Source organism: Mus musculus, chromosome 1 (genome assembly GCF_000001635.26).
Source record: "Mus musculus strain C57BL/6J chromosome 1, GRCm38.p6 C57BL/6J".
NCBI lineage: Eukaryota > Metazoa > Chordata > Mammalia > Rodentia > Muridae > Mus > Mus musculus.
The window spans coordinates 39,516,564-39,531,128 of NC_000067.6; the positions used below are offsets into that span (position 1 = coordinate 39,516,564).

General features: G+C 45.4%; 1 non-coding gene across 1 annotated transcript; it reads left to right on the forward strand.

Annotated features, from left to right (window-relative positions):
- The first annotated feature begins 2,969 nt into the window (after positions 1-2,969).
- Positions 2,970-3,184, forward strand: Gm24826. Its single transcript, XR_003949328.1, has one exon. It is a non-coding gene; the product is annotated as a small nucleolar RNA U3 (small nucleolar RNA).
- The last annotated feature ends 11,381 nt before the right edge of the window (positions 3,185-14,565 follow it).

The window sequence follows — 14,565 nt, forward strand, 5'->3', positions numbered from 1 at the left end:
CCAAATGAAGCTTCCAGTCCTGGGAATGGGTTACATCTAATTGAGTTATTAGCCAAAGGAGTCCTATGGGAACCCCCAAACAATCCAAGCTGTTGCCAAGACTCTCCATAAACTGGCAATCAAGCAACACTTAACACGGTTCATTGAATACAAAGAAGTTAAGTTGGTGCCTACATAGAGCCTTTGCCACTAGGGACTAATGTCCATGGGCAGGTACTCTGAATGCTAGCAAAGGAAAAGGGCAAACAACAGCCTGGGCACAAACCCTTTGTATACACGAGTGACCTGCCTGCAAGATGTGCTGATGTGATCGTGCCACAAAGCTCGTGGAAGTGACCAACCATTCTCTGATTAGATTTAAAGCTTACTCCATGAGATGGAAATGCACACCCAATGCTGCTTGGGTGGCCAAGAACCTGAGACTAGATAGGCCAGGGGCACAGGGGAAATCCAAGTACCACTCCTCTGCTAAAGAAACATAGTAATAAAATGACTCCTAGCAATGTTCTGCTACACTCATAGATGGTGTCTTGCCCAGACATGGTCAGAGAAGCTTCCTCCTGCAGCAGATGGGAACAGACACAGAGACCCACAGCCTGACAGTCCTCAGAACGAGTGACCTTGGAACACTCAGTCCTAAATGGATTTCTCCATCTCTCCCCTGAGCGGTCAGAAAACTGCAGGAGACAGAAAGAGTGTGAGAGCCAGAGGGGACGGAGAACACCAGGGAACCAAGGCCTTCCAGACACAACAGGGCTGACACACATGAACTCACAGACGGAGGCAGCATGCACAGGGCCTGCATGGGTCTGCAGCAGATGGGGTCCTAGAGCTCAAAGACGACGACGACACATTCCCCCATCTTTAACCCAGAAGCAATTTCAAATTGACAGCCACCTGCAAATGAAACATTTGTCTTCTCCAAAGAAGTTTCACTGGAGAAACATACTACTCTAAGATTAGGCCGCACAGCAGTAGATGGTTAACAGAAAGCAAACTCAATGGCACTTGTGGAGATTTTTTTTTTGTCTCATAATTATTAAGTTAGACTGTGTGGTGGTTGTTGTTGTTTTCTACCAAACAGATCCTTTTGTATGGCTTCTGGTTTGGATGTTTATAGGATTCCTGGCTGTCTGAACATGTGTGTCTCTGTGTTCCTGGATGTCTGAACATGTGTGTCTCTGTGTCTATGTGTATTCCCTGTGATTTTTCCTTGGCTCTTTTCTTTTTCTTTTTGTTTTTTGTTTTGTTTTTGTTTGTTTGTTTGTTTGTTTGTTTTGTTTGTTTGTTTGTTTGTTTTTTGAGACAGGGTTTCTCTGTGTAGCCCTGGCTGTCCTGGAACTCACTCTGTAGACCAGGCTGGCCTCGAACTCAGAGATCCGCCTGCCTCTGCCTCCCAAGTGCTGGGATTAAAGGTGTGAGCCACCACTGCCCAGCTTTTTTTTTTTTTTTTTTTAAGGGGGTGGGTAAAGCAAAGGACTTCCATATTAGGCTGACTTAGGTAAACTGGAATCTCCAGTTTTCTGAAAAACTGATTTTTTTCTTTAATTGAAAATAGATGTTTTTCATACAATATATTCTGATTATGGTTTCCCCTCCCCCATTCCTGCCAGTCCCCCTACCCCATCCTTGTCTGGAGCCACACCCTTTCTGTCTTTCCTTAGGAAACAAATAGCGATCAAGGAATAGTAGTATAATAAAATGAGATAAAGAAAAGGCCAAAAAAATTATCAGAATATGAAAAAACAACCAAACAAGAAAAACAAAAGAGCTGTCTCGAAAAACCAAAAAAACAATAACAACAACAAAAACAAAACAAAACAACAACAACAAAAACGGAAGTACTTTGATATTCATCAGTCATTCTTTCCATTGTCTGGTGTCTCTGTTCCTGTCATACAAACCCTACTGTTCGTCCATAGGCTCCTGGGAACTTTCTGTCTTTTTTTTTTATATATATAACATTCTTTTTTAAAATTTATTTATTAATTTTATGTATGTGAGCATACTGTGGCTGTACAGATGGTTGTGAGCCTTCATGTGGTTGTTGACAACTGAATTTTTTTTTTCACTCTGGTCAACTCTGCTCACTCAGTTCCTGCTCACTCCAGCCCAAAGATTTATTTATTATTATACATAAGTACACAGTAGCTGACTTCAGATGCACCAGAAGAGGGCGTTAGATCTCATTATGGATGGTTGTGAGCCACCATGTGGTTGCTGGGATTTGAACCCAGGACCTTCAGAAGAGCAGTCCGTGCCCTTACCTGCTGAGCTATCTTGTCAGCCCAGAACCTTCAGTCTTTTACAGAGTGGAGGTTGCTCCAACCTGTTAATCATACAGACAGACATGTACACAGATACAGACAAACACAAGCACACATACAAAGAGAGAGACAGAGAGAGGCTGGGTACATTATTAGAAGGGGAGTGTGCTTGTCCCTAGTTCTGAAGACTCAAGATCATGGCACTAGAACTGGCTTCATGTTGGTGACTGCCTATAGTAGTTAGCTTTCTATCATCGTAACAAAAAGCTATGATAATCAAGAAGAGGGAGTTGGAGATATAGATGGCTGGCAGTTGTTAAGAGAACTGGCTGGGTTTTATTCCCAATACGTACATGGCAGCTCACAACCATCTGTAACTCCAGTTGCAGGGGATCCAAACACCCTTTTCTGGTTCCCATAGGCCGTGCATGCACATGGACATACACACAGGTAAAATACTCATTGTGGTGGTTTGAATACGCTTGGCCCATGAGAAGAGGCGCTTTTAGGAGGTGTGACCTTATTGGAGGAAGTGTGTCACTGAACACTACCATCCCTCCTCCATGGCTGGGAAGAAAGAACGAGAATACGAGGAAACGAGGGTCCCACAGTCTCCTTCATGACACACTCCTGGTAACTTGAATGCTTGCTGTTGGCCCCTTCTTCTCGAATGTACCTCCCGTTCCTAAAAGTGCTGCCCACAAGACTATACTTTCAGGGATCATTTCTATAGTTCGTTACTAGAGAAGTTTCTCTGACTGTGTAGAGCACCTGAAACCACGAGGACGAGACGTAGCGTCCCCTCCTGAGCGTGAAGCCGGCTCTAGGTGCTGCATGATTGCAGCTGCCTCTTGCCATTGATGATCGTTCTTCTCTCCTTCAGGAGGGTGAGAGGGAAGGAACGCAGTCTGAGTGGGAAAAAAAAAGTGCTGCCCGCTGGAAAGTGTCCCTTGGAACTCTGCCTTTCAACCGCTGGGCTGTTCTGAAGAACTCGGGTGCAAGGTATTTAACAGCCTCAAAGACTTACAGAAAAACTTATTTTTGCTATGTGATCATTATATAAGTGGTGATCCAGCTCATGTAGGAGAAAACTTCAAAGGTGATGATGGAGGTGGGGGTGGGGGTGGGGGTATCACGTGCTTCATCTCCTAAGAGAAGAGATGAGGAGGGGAGGGAACACACCGGAGTTCTGATCTGTGGGAGGCACTTGCCTTCTACAGAGGAGACGCTCTGCCTGGAGAGATGGGGAGAAGTCCTCCCAGGTGCTTCTCCTTTCTCACAGAAACTTCACAGACAGCTCTTCATTCTAGGTGTGTTGTTCAGGAAAGGATGGTCCTGGAGTATGTGGCTTTAATGTGCTGAGCATTTTTGAGAGAGGCCAGAGTGGATTCAGAAGCGAGATCTGTCCTGTCCTCCCTTGCTCCCCACTTACCACAAGCCATAGAAACTAGAATCCTCTTCACCAGAGGCCATCATAAATGTGGGCAAGACCATGCACACCTGCAATCCCAGTACTTCTCAAAGGCAGAGGCTAGAGGATTCCAAGTTTGACACCAGCCTGGGCTACAGAGAGAGACAAAAACGAAGGTAGTTATAGAACCCAGAAACACCACCCTGCCTCACCTCTCTGTGTAGGAGCTCACTAGCCCGTTGTGCTGGCTTGTTTACATCAACTGGACACAAGCTAGAGTCATCTGAGAGGAGGGAGAATTGCCACAGACCCTCTGGATCCCTTTGTCTGCGTGGAACAGGTCTCTAGTCGCAGGTGGGCAAAGCGTTGGATGGAATGACAGACAGATGCACACAGGAGAGGTTGTGTAGAATCTGAATGTAATGTCAAATCGAGCATCAAACTTTTTATACAGAAGAAAATAAGGAAGTTGGGTGACATACCCATAAGGTACAAAGAGGTTACTGGATTCTTACATAAAACAGAGGAATGCAAACACAGAAGGTCTAACAGGAACCACCTGGGATAGAATTCATTGTTAACAACTGGGATCAACAAGAGCTCCACCTAAGATTCACTTAATCTTAGAAGCCAGGGTCAAGGGCTTCGTGCCCTTGCCATAGTTCCTATTTTAGTCTATTGTATAGTCCACCTTTCCCTTAGGCCATTGTAAATACGTGTGTATGGGTGTAACTCAGCTATAGTTCTAAGTATCTATTCTGGTTCCTCTTTAGGTCTCAAACTTCCTTCTTCCTAGATGATGGTAAATTCCTGTGTAGGGCAGTGACTTAGTTTTTATTCAAAGTGATAGTGTAATACCAGAGGCAATTCTGAATATCACTGAATAGCAACATTCTTACTGAATTCCAAGCCCATAGTCTGCTCAAGGACTTTCTAGGACTGTTGGAACACTGGTGGAAGGCTTTAGCTATGTCAGAATTCAATCTTAAAAGGCACTTATAATAGGATAATACTAAAAGAGAGCACGTGGATCCATACGCCAGACTAACGTGGGAATGGAATATTAATGTATGGGTTAGAGAGAACGCCAGACTCCAGGAGGTGAGTTTTCGTGAAACTCTCTGCCTCGTGAGTGGCTTCCAGGCCTCTCGGCCTGTCAAGCTGACTCGACCAGAGTGCGTGGCAGAGAATCAACTGAGAGAATGCCTTGTAAGATGGGGCTGTTCACAAGCCTGCAGAGCATTTTCTTAATTAGTGATTGAAGGGGGAGGGCCAAGCCCATTGTGGGTGGGGCCACCCCTAGGCTGGTCACCCTTGGTTCTATAACAAAGCAGGCTGAGCAAGCCAGTAAGCAGCACCCCTCCTTGGCATCTGCATCAGCTCCTGTCTCCAGGTTCCTGCATATTTGAGCTCCTGTCCGAACTTCCTTCAGTGATGAGCAGTGATGTGGAAGTGTAAGTCAAATAAACCCTTACCTCCTCAAGTTGCTTTGATCATGGTCTTTCATCACAGCAATAGGAACCCTAACTGAGACACCAGCCACAAATAAACGCCACCCTGATCCACCTTGTGTGACAGTAGGTCACAAACCCCTCATTCCAGAGAAGGCTTGTCCTATTCAAGGCAGATGGAAAAACAACACAGAGAGTCAAGAAGGAGCCTTCAGCTCCAGGAGGAAGCTCTGATCCTTGCATGTTGACCTCACCAAACTTCCCCCACCCATCTGACAATATTACTCAGAAAACAAGGCTTCCACCTCAGGCTACAGCCCAAGAGAGCAGAAGAGGAGAAACTGACCCCAGAGATAGGATTTTCCTGTCACATACAAATATAATTCAAACTCAAACTCATACTCCTGACTCGGCATTTCTAGTAGCTGGGATTACAGCCTACTTAAATTCATCTTTAATAGTTGTTATAGTAAGTAATATCTGTAAAAGGATTTCTTCTTTCTGGTGGCAATGGAGCAAGGGACGAAGTTCCCTATTTGGTTAAGATAAAGCAATTTAATACTTTGTCTCTGCCTGATAAATTCTCAGCCCAGATGAAATATCCCAGGAAGGTTTAACCCTAAAAAGATGTTCACTTTTGACTTCAATTTGGGGATAATTGTCAAATAAAAAAGTAGAATTTTATGTGAGGTACATCCTGGGAAAGATGGTTCTTAGAAGGAAGGGAGTTAGGAAGGAAGAGAAGCCTGAGGGGACATGCCCATGAGAGCACATGCATTGTCCATTCCTGATTCTCACCTGAGACACTTAACATTGTCATGGTTATATTTTGTATTCCTAAAGGTTTAAGGAATCGGGTCAGGAGGGACTGAATTTTATTCAAAAGCTTTTCCTACGTCCTGGATTTGTGTTCTCAGCCTGCAGGGGACGGTGTGGGTGCTGGGAGAGGGTGTGGGGTCGGCTCTGTGTGTTGGTAGTGGCCATACAGCTATCAATGGAAGTTGATGATTTTGCCCAATTTAAGAATAGGTTGGTGACATTGGACCAATTTCGACTGCCATCTAGTGGTAAGAACATGCACAGACCTTGGAAACACCAACCCTAACCTACCTGGGCCCCCTCCACTATGATATAATAATCTTAGGGTGTTTTCTCCAAAGAGCAACTCAGGTGATTCCTTGTTTGTTGAGACAGGGTTTCTATGTGTAGCCCTGGCTGTCCTGGAACTTGCTATAAAGACCGGGTTATCCTCAGAGATTCTCTGCCTCTGCCTCTGCCTCTGCCTCTGCCTCTGCCTCTGCCTCTGCCTCTGCCTCTGCCTCTGCCTCTGCCTCTGCCTCTGCCTCTGCCTCTGCCTCTGCCTCTGCCCTCCAAGTGCTGTAATTAAAGGTATATGCCATCACTGCCTGGCTCTGATGTGATATAACTTTGTTAAAAACCCAGTAAACCTGGGTTGGAGAGATGGCTCAGCGGTTAAGAGCACCAACTGCTCTTCCAAAGTCCCGAGTTCAAATTCCAGCAACCACATGGTGGCTCACAACCATCTGTAATGAGATCTGATGCCCTCTTCTGGTGTGTCTGAAGACAGCTAGAGTGTACTTACATATAATAATAAATAAATCAAATCAAAACAAAAACCCAGTAAACCAGCCGGGCGTGGTGGCGCACGCCTTTAATCCCAGCACACGGGAGGCAGAGGCAGGCAGATTTCTGAGTTCGAGGCCAGCCTGGTCTACAGCGTGAGTTCCAGGACAGCCAGGACTACACAGAGAAACCCTGTCTCGAAAAACCAAAACGAAACAAACAAACAAAAAACCAGTAAACCTTAGTTCCCTCCTAAGGATTGGCATAGATCTTATTGAGTTTTTCTTCTGTAAAACTTTAAGTTTCTGTGATTAGCAGGCTGGGGGTGGGGGAGTGGATGCAAAACAGGCCTTATTGGGTGATGGGTTTGGACGGAAGCAATCTTGAGAATGTATTGATCACAGAAGCAGTCTTGGAATGTATTGATCATGCAGATCCATGAATAGAGTGGGGGATCTAGAAACAGAGAGCTGTGGTCATCAGATTCGCAGCAACAGTGCTCAGAACACGTGAAGAAATGATTCGGGGGCAGGGAGGGGCGCGATGTCCATCAGAGCAAGAATGAGACTAAATCCCTAATTTACCCCTGTATAAAGACAGATTCAAATCCATCGAAGGCCAGGGGATGAAAAAACGTCTCCTGAGAGACAATCTTCTGTCCGGCATTCTGACACCTGGAGAAACAACAGCATCAGCTGCTAATGGATCTTAGGGAAAGAAAAGGCTCCGCCCACCAAAGGGAGCAGGAGCAGAGGGAGGAGTCACCCCACAGAAGGGCTCAAGTGGGGGATTAGTAGCCAGAATATGCAGCGAATGAAAAAAAAATTAAACATCCCAAGAACAAATAGCCCAATCAATCACTACATGAAAAAATAAAATGATTTCTAAAAGAACACAGATGGCCATTACATGAAACACAGAGAAATGTTCAATATCTTTAGCTACCAGAGAAATACAAGCAACAATGAGACTCCATCTCACCGCCAGTCAGGACAGTTTTACCAAGAAAACAGCCATAAATGTTGGTATTAAAACAAACTCAAGTCAGCCAGGCAGTGGTGGCGCACACCTTTAATCCCAGCACTGGGGAGCAGAGGCAGGCAGATTTCTGAGTTCGAGGCCAGCCTGGTCTACAGAGTGAGTTCTAGGGCAGTCTGGGCTACACAGAGAAACCCTGTCTTGAAAAACCCAAAACAAACAAGCAAACAAACAAACATAACTCTTGCTCCAAATCAAATAAGAGATCATTTAAAGCTGGGTATGGTGGAACATAGAATAGTGTTAGCAAGTAAGAGGCTACCCTGGGCCACAAAATGAGACCCTGTCTCAAAAAAGAAAAAGTAGTCTATTTTGAACCAAATTTGAGGGTTCATAATTTAAGAATATGGGTTCAGACTGCCCTGAACAGAAGGCAGACACAAGCAGCACATTGAACAATGCATTACTTCATGTGAGGCTCAATGGTAGAACACCACCTAGCATGCTCATCGCCCTGGATTCAATCTCCAAAACTTCAAAACCAAATCAAAAGAAAACACTTTGGTGTGCATTTCAGATAGGCAGCTTAAGACAGAGTGGAGAAACCCTGGAGCTAAGTTTCAGGTGTTAACTGGTATTGCCACGTCTTTGGTTCCTAGGGACACACGAGCTTAGCAAGACACTGCAAATGTGTCCTGTGAAAGTGAGGAGTTTGTTAGGTCAGACACACCAGGGGATGATAAACAGCTATTTTAGGAACAAAAGATAGCCTGAGATAATTTTTTTTTTCATTTTTTGTTTTTTGAGGCAGGGTTTCTCTGTATAGCTCTGGCTGTCGTGGAACTTACTCTGAAGACCAGACTGGCCTTGAACTCAGAAATCCACCTGTCTCTGCCTCCCAAGTGCTGGGATTAAAGGTGCGCGCCACCACTGCCTAGCAGCCTGAGATAATTTTGACTACCTACAATTAATAGTCCCATAGCCATGAGGTTCGAGTCAGTCTGTAGAATCTTCAACACAGATGCAACTTTTTCAGGAAAATGAAGTTCACACTGAAGAAGATGCCCTTGCCCTGCATGGGGCTGGAGCCCTTAGGGGAAAGTCCTTTCTCAACGCACCTTCAAAGTGTTCTCTCTTCCCGCTACAACTACAAACTTTTCTTGGGAAAAGAAGCCAAGCACACGCAGAAGTATCCCTGTCTGCTATCTCTCTTGGATTTTGATCTCTAACTGCGCAAGCACAAGTATGCACATCTCAGCACCGGAAAGGTGGTTCCGAGGTTAAGAACCCTGGCTACTTGCTAAGAATCTGAGGTTGATTCCCAGCGCCCACTTAGTGGTTTAACATTTATCTGACATCTGTAACTCCAGTTCCAGGGGGGATCCACACTCCCTTCTGGCCTCTGCAGGGACCAGACACGCGGTGCACAGGCTGGCATGTAGGCAAAAAACAGACAGAGAGAGAGCGAGAGATTGAGGGAGAGAGAGAGAGAGGAGAGAGAGGAGAGAGAGGAGAGAGATCTGTGGTTTTATACAATGGGAACTGTATTTACAGGTTTAAACTGCATGGGGTAGGGTTGCTAATTACCTAATTCACCTACTATAGAAATAATGACCCGTGTGGCAACAGTAAAGCCAGTGGTAAGTAAGGGCCGGGTGTGCACAGTCTCCGGGTGGTTTGGGGAAGAGCCCTGTAATTCAGAAGGTCGGCAGAGGTTGGGAAACAATGTTTCAGGAAACTGTGGTTTGGCCCAGTTCATAAGTTCAGCTGTGGATGTGCCAGACCTGACTAACAATGGCCTGCAGCCTGGATTCAAGTGGCCCACGGCAGGGCCGCTTTATTTTGATTGTCTTCCTCGACAACAAACATACCCAAATATTCATATAATACTAATATATGTGTTTATTTTACTGTTTCTAGTTAGCATTGCTCTAGAAGGAGGAGTAATGTTTCCAGGTTTTTTAAAAACATTTATTTATTTATTTAATGTATTTGAGTATACTGTCACTCTCTTCAGAAACACTAGAAGAGGGCATCAGATCCCATTACAGATGGTTGTGAGCTACCATGTGGTTGCTGGGAAGTGAACTCAGGACCTCTAGAAGAGCAGTCAGTGCTCTTAACCACTGAGCCATCTCTCCAGCCCCAGACTGTTTTAATGTTTATTTTCAAATAATCCCAAATTTCCATGAAAGTTAGGGGATAATGTGAGGGCTATTTTCACCTGCTTTTCCTCAGTGGTTAACTAATGCCTTCTAGAAGCGCAGCATACAGTCACAACTAGGAAACCGGCCAAGTCACAGTGTATGCATAGTTGCCTGGGAACTTATCACATGTGTGGACACAGCCCCGAAGCCACAGGGCACAGCCTTGCTCTGTCACTAGGATGTCCCCTTATGTGAAGCCTTTAGGGTTGGTCAGGCCTATCGCTCTACCTCCAGCACTTGCAACTCATCTGTTTTCTACCTCCGACCTTTAAGGAGATACTGTTTCAGTGTGACATAGGAGACTTTCAAGATGGCTGCAGGTGCTGAGCCCTCTGGAAAACAGAAAAGGAACAGGGCTAGGGTGGTAACTCAGTTGCTAGAGTGCTTCCCTAGATACACTAAGCCCTGGGTTCAATCCTCAGCACTGCCTAAACTTGGTGTAATGTAGCCTGCCGTGATCCCTGCACTTAGGAGCTAGAGGTAAGAGGAGAGACGTTCAAGGTGAATCTTGGCTACACCCGCTCTCACAAGACACCACCCAGAGAGCAAGTGTATTATTACATTTTAAGCCCAGTGGCTGTGGGAGGACCCCAGAAATCAGGGAAAGACTAGGAGCTTGTTAGATCGAGAAAGAGAGAGAGAGAGAGAGAGAGAGAGAGAGAGAGAAGCTCTCCCCATCCACAGCCAGTGCTAAGGTGCCAAGGTGTCTTTCCCTAAGGGAGCATGAGTCCCAGCAAACTCTACAGCTGTCCTGAGAACCCAACTTGTCCAGCAAAGTTATTCTGATAAACTCACTGGTGTTCTGCACTGCAGGCTACAGTTGTTGCAACCATGGAGGGACATGGAAGGTGTCACCCTGAAGAACTGGAAGACCAGGGAGGTTGTCCTCTGAGATCAGGGTGCAGACAAGCTGAATGTGTCTCACACTGTACCAGGACTGATGGCGACCACCCATACAGCTCCCACCCATCATAATGAATGCACAAGCACCTCGGCTGCCCTGACAGTGCACAGCCAAAGGAGGTCTAAGCTGTGGGGATGCTAACGTCTTACTTCTCCCACCAAAGCCACCAAAGCAATATATAGGAACACTATGATTCTGGCTGCTAGTCAAGGAGCATGTTGTACCTTGTCTGAGCACACACTGCTTTCAGCGGTAGGTATGAGGTCACCCACAAGGGGGCGCTGTGGCTCCTGACACAGCTTCTTAGTCCCACGCTGCTTGGGACTAGGAAGCTCTTACCCGACCGAGTAGGGGCAGTTTGTATTGTAAAAAATAGTCTCTGAGGATTACCCTGGTACACTTTCCTGTTTATGCCATAGCTGCCTGGACAGCTAGCTAGTCTATCCTGACAGTTGCATTGGTCACAAAGGCAGTGGGCTTTCCCAGATTCATTGCAGTTTGCAATGTCACTAATCACAAAGCTACAGGGAGATGATACTATAATAATCACTCCGGTTATATAACACCAACATTGTGTAACAAGCTGATACCCAAAGTCACATCTTCAAAAGAAAGCCATCCGCAAAGGATGGTAGAAATCTCAGCCCACCAGACACACAAATCTCAAGGTAGGGACACAATAAATGTACACACACACATAAGAGACACAACAATTTCAATTACTTTCTTGTAAGATAAGGAAAAAACGGAGTGCCCACCTGCCCGATAAGGATTCTAGAGAATTATTACAAAAACCTCCAATGGCTCATCTAGTAAAGGTGCTTGCAGCCAAAACCCAAGGACCTGAGTTCAAACCCTGGGCCCACGTAGTAGAAGGAGTGAAGTGAGCCCTGCAGGGTGTCCTCTGCCTCCTGGCATACATTAATTATGCATGCATGTACCCACTCATAAAACAAACTAACGAGCATCAAAAGACCAAGGAAAGCCCACAGAATAGAGGCGAGGAGTTAAAGGAAGTCAGAAAGACGCTGTGGCTGTAAATGGAGAATTCACCACAAAGAAGTAGGGATTTTGAAAAAAGAACAATTAGTCAAATTTAAAAAAAATCCAGCTTTAACAAAGTTCGATCTGATCTGTGAATGGGGACTTGAAATCAGCCATTCAGGCACAAAGTGGGTTGGGAATTGTTGTTATTCTAATGTTGATTGAACTTTGTCTGAATGTGAACCAAGTTAAAGAGCACCATGAAAAGAAGAAGTAATGTGAAGGTTGTCTTTAGAGGAAAAGATATACTTGAGCATTTAGTCTTTCATCTGGCTCTCGACTGGGTGTGGTATCCCAGCAGTTCGTAGAGGCAGAGGGGCAAAGGGGCAGAGGGGCAGAGGGGCAGAGGGGCAGAGGCAGGTGGGTCTCTGTGGACTGGAAGATAGCCTGGTCTACATAGAGTTCCAGGCCAGTCGGAAAGACTCTTGAGAACCTGTCTCAAAAAATAAAACATACAAACAAAATCTAAATAAATAAATAAAGCGTCAACGTTCTTCTGTATATTGGTGGGAATGGTTTGTCTGAGAGAAGATATGGCCATTACACATCATTCTGTATATTGGTGGGAATGGTTTGTCTGAGAGAAGATATGGCCATTACACATCATACTTTTCACCTACCCTGTAACCAAGTTACAGGCAATGTGCTCTGAGATCATTTATAACAACGCAGTCATTCAGATTCCATACTGGAATCAGCTTGTCCAGAATTAACTGACCTCTAAGAACAATGTAACCAGTCTCACTATGCCCTGGATGACACACTGTGTTATTTCCTGCTTGCTTTCTGAGAATCTTTGATGTCTCTGACTCTGTGTGTGTGCTGTGATGTATCTTCTGTCTGTCTGTCTGTGTGGAGGCTATGTGTGTATGTCTGTGTGTGTGGGGTGCATGTGCCTGTGTTTATGTCTCTCTGTGTGTGTCTTTGTATCTGTGTGGTGTGTGTGTGTGTGTGTGTGTGTGTGTGTGTAATGCAGTAATAAGGTCTAAGACCATTTGCTGGAGGCAGTAATGCACTGAGAGCAACAAAACTCCCTCCCCCACTATGTTGGCTGTGGAGAGGATCTGACTGTGCTGTGTGCTGTTCTGAGTTAGCAACACCGGAATCCCATTTCTCCCTTACACTGAGATCGATTGAGATGAAAGATCCTTATTCCCTCTGGTTGCCATATTTGCCGTGTGGATCAATGCGTGGGAGGATGAGAGGATGGCCTTTGCTTGGGACTGAATTCCAGCTTCTTAGATGAGCCCTCTCTTGGATTAGATGGCTCTGGCTCTCGCTTAGACCAGGTGGCCAGCTAATACCCATGCTTCCCTGACTATTCCATGCAACGTAAAGAGAGGAACACTACCAAACTCAAACAACAAGCCAGGACCACTCCCGGGCAAACACTAACAGCTATTCTTCTTGAATATAGCATTGCCATGGTATTTATATATTTAGCCATGTGGTGTGTGTAGGGTGGGGATCGATTTCTTTAAGTTTTATTTGTGTGTGTGCATAGTTGTGGGCACATGGATGCTATGGTGTGTCAGAAGAAATGTTTTGAGAACCAGTTCTCCCCTCCCACATAGACCCAACATCTGCTTCTGTTCTTGTCAGGTAGCAGACACCCACTTTAGCACACAGACATACATGCGGACAGAATATCCATACACATAAAATTAATTAATTGATAAGAATATTTAAATTAATTAAAAAAAAACCCACTACTCAGCACTCCAGTGACCTTTGCAGAGATATGATCACAGCACCCGGGAGAACAGCTTCAAGGAACAAGGCTCATGGTTTCACACATGCCATTCCATCAGGCAAAGAAGGGCATGGTAGAGCAGAGCCCTTTGCAACATGGTGGGCAGGAGGCAGAAGAGCAGACAGGAAAAAGTCAATAATAAATATTCTTACCACTACTGGCTTGCTTCTTCTAGCTAGGCTCCGCCCCCTAAAGATTCGAGAAGTTCCCAAACACTGCCATCTACTTTTAAAACACAACCCATTTTTGGCACCCGCATGGAGGCATACAACGGTCTAATTCTAATTCTAGGGCATTTGGTGCCCTCTTCTGGTCTCAATTGGTACTGCATGTGTGTGGTATCCAGCCCGCATGAAGGCAAAACACCACGCGCACAGCAAATAAAATAAGAAGAACCACAAAATAACAGTTGCAATCAGATACAAGGAGTTAGGGCTGGTGACTTGGTTGAACAACCATGGCAAGGCACTGCAGTGGAGACCTGGGATCGAAGGTTATCAGTAAGATGGATAAGCCCATCAGCTCGCCCAGTCTCCTTGCCCTCAGAGCCACTGATGCTGAAAAAACCAGCACCCAGACATAGGTACCACTGCTGTGAGCTACCTCAGAACCGAGGCAGCCTCTGGGCTCCTTTGAAGTGGCTGATTTTAGCAGCATGTTGCGATCATCTGTCTATGTTGGTATACCAGATTTGGTCACGGGGAGTCAGGAATACAACTATCGGAAGCCATTGGCAGAGTAAAAAGAGGACATACTGGGAGAGGATGCTAGCAATACACAAATCTTACAGAGGATTCATGCTTGAAGCTTTAAAACTCAGAGGAGTCAATAAGAAAGAAGACAAGTGTAAAAAGGCAGAAGGCTGTGATGAGAACCCTAAGAGATTAGCCCAGCGAGTATAAATAAAGTCTCCTTTAAGTACTCATCAGGTATGGAGGTTTGAATAGGTTTGCCCCACCCTACCCC